This window comes from Anneissia japonica, unplaced genomic scaffold (assembly GCF_011630105.1).
Source record: "Anneissia japonica isolate Jap-2015-1 unplaced genomic scaffold, ASM1163010v1 scaffold46629_len2828_cov166, whole genome shotgun sequence".
Lineage (NCBI taxonomy): Eukaryota > Metazoa > Echinodermata > Crinoidea > Comatulida > Comatulidae > Anneissia > Anneissia japonica.
Genome location: NW_022714156.1, coordinates 1 through 2828, shown reverse-complemented (window position 1 = coordinate 2828; position 2828 = coordinate 1). Strand labels below are relative to the sequence as shown.

The 2828-nt window shown below is 33.6% G+C and overlaps 1 long non-coding RNA gene across 1 annotated transcript; it reads left to right on the top strand.

Moving 5' to 3' along the window:
- Positions 1 to 123: 123 nt before the first annotated feature.
- Positions 124 to 1627, top strand: LOC117108900. The gene is made up of 3 exons (XR_004445431.1): positions 124 to 753; positions 1201 to 1351; positions 1559 to 1627. It is a non-coding gene; the product is annotated as an uncharacterized LOC117108900 (long non-coding RNA).
- Positions 1628 to 2828: the final 1201 nt, after the last annotated feature.

Here is a 2828-nt window from a genome sequence, read left to right as displayed (position 1 = left end):
GTGGACAACAAACGTTCAATCTGTAAAGTTCCAGGTTTTTTTTCACAATTATGAACAACTCCACTTGCAAGCCTCTATAATAAGATAGTGCTGATGCTGATTTTTTTTTTTTTATCTTACAATAATATATAGTATTGTTAATTAACCTCAGTAGTTAATGTGTACTTTGAGTAATACCATGATTCTTTGAAGAACGCAATGTGCTAAAGTGCGTGTGCAACAGGTCTCGAGGTCTACAGTACTGGCAATCAGCAGATGTGACGTCGTGTAGAACCCAGAGGGAGCGGAGTTTGATTCATCTTGCGACAGTCGTACAAACGTCTTGTGCCCTGCTTAATATGCAAAAAAAAACAAGGTCTTGATGTGGACAACAAACGTTCAATCTGTAAAGTTCCAGGTTTTTTTTCACAATTATGAACAACTCCACTCGCAAGCCTCTATAATAAGATAGTGCTGATGCTGATTTTTTTTTTTTTATCTTACAATAATATATAGTATTGTTAATTAACCTCAGTAGTTAATGTGTACTTTGAGTAATACCATTGTCATAGCGCCCCTAAACACTGCATTTTGTCATGGATGTTGCCGCTATACAAATCCTTTTTGATTGATTGATGCTGTCATTTAAATAAATTTTTATTTAATTTCAGAAATCTACTTGAAGATCAAGTTGTTGTACACAAGAACTTGACAGTGTCCTTGTTCTTCGCTCAACTTATATTCCTGACAGCTGTAAATGCAACAAAAAATACTGTATGTTACACACATCTCTCAAACACACAATGTTGTCCCTCAAACAAACACATGTTGTTTCTCCAACAAGCACGTTGTCTCTCGGGAGACACAAGTTGTCCCGCAAACAAACATGTTGTCTGTCAAAGAGACACGTGTCTTGCAAACAAACATATGTTGTCTCCCAAACAAACACATGCTGTCTCTCAGAGAGACATGTTGTCCCACAAAGAGACGCATGTTGTCTTGACAATCACATGTTGTCTCTCAAAGAAACTTGTTGTCTTGTAAACAAACACATGTTGTCTCGCAAACAAACACATGTTGACTCGCAAACACACACAATGTTGTTTCTCAAACACATGCTGTCTCTAAAAGAGACACATGTTGTCCCACAAACAAGCACACGTTGACTTGCCAAAAAATAATGTCTCTTAAACAAACACATTTTTGTTGTTTTTTTCTCAGACTGTGTGTCAGATTGTCGCTATCAGTTTGCATTTCTTTTACACCGCATCGTTCTGTTGGATGTTAGTGGAAGGCATCAACTTGTACTTTAAGGTTGTCAGGGTGTTCAACAAAAGTAACAAGCTACGATGCTTCTACCTTATTGGATGGGGTATGCTCCAAGAAAAATTGGCTTTCCTAATTGGTTGCATATATATTTGAAATAGTGAGACTTTTATTTAAGTAGTGGGAGATGAAAAAAAGTATTTAAGAATAGATTTAACCAATTTGTGGTCAGCTAGGCTTGAGTATCACAATGTTGGTCTTGTTTTTTGCTTTCTATATGGATAATAGTTGAATATTTTTTTTTTCATTGTAGGCACACCAGTTATTATTGTGGGTATTTCATTTGGCATTGGTGCAAATGGATATGGGACAGATGATTAGTAAGTATAATAAATGTATAGTTTGGTTAGTTTTACAGTAAATTGTAGTTTTTCAATCTCCCAATTAATGTTGTCATTGTTTTTTTTTAAAGTTAATATCTGAATATTAAAAAAAAAAAATCTGTTAATATATGTTTATTTTTTTATATTAGGCTATTTTGTAGATGATTATATGAATAAATCAACCACCTTTACTAAAATTCCCTTTTGAAAAAATGCAAGATTTCCTTTGTCCCAGTGTGCTCTGCAATGATACTTGTCAATACATAATCATCCACTCCACCAAAAAAATACTTAAAGCTAATCTTCTAATACCTTAATAATTCCAACATGGAACAATCTTCAAGGAAAGAGAATGTAGCAGTACTACCATCTGTAAATTTGTATATAGGATCTGTGTGTAAATAATACCTTGCATTTTTAACTAATATCCCAACTTCATGGGTTGTACACTTTTGGAAAGGGGAGGTTGAGAGAAAATCTTCACTTGGCGACTACTGGCATGTAAAAGAAAAACCTGGTTTAGAACCTTACCTCTTAGACATGACAAATTTCCATGGAGTTAGTCTCAAATTTAAACTACGATCAAATACATTAGCACTTGGTAAACGTACTAACAAATGATGTATAGACAACACTGACACCCAATGCGAGATCTGTGGTTATGGAGAGGAAGATACTAAACATTTTCTTTTTGTGTGTAATCCCTTAGAACGTATCAGATCTGAAGAATTAATTAAGTTGCAAAATGACTTAATTTCTATTAACTGTGTTAATGTCTGGATAGACTTTTCATCCAGTGATCTATGTACAAAACTACAATACGTCTTAGCAAGCTTCGATTTTTTCGATAATATTTATCCTGAACACATGTTTAATAACAATATTGCCCTCTTATTTGATAAATTCTGTAAATCGTACGCTTGTCGGGCATGGAAATTAAGAAGTGTACTTTTATTGGAGAAAAATTAGCAATGTTCTGAGAGGTACGCTTGACCATTTCACCACTCTTTTAAATTGTTCTGTTCTTCCTTTGCTGTTGCATTTCTGATTGACTTTTTGTATTTTATTTACTTTCGCTGCATACATGTGTATATATGTATATATATTTACAGTTTGCGCGTATGTATGTTTATGTATGTATATGGGTATGTTATTTTATTATTATTATTATTATTATTATTCGGGATTTTTTTTTTTTTT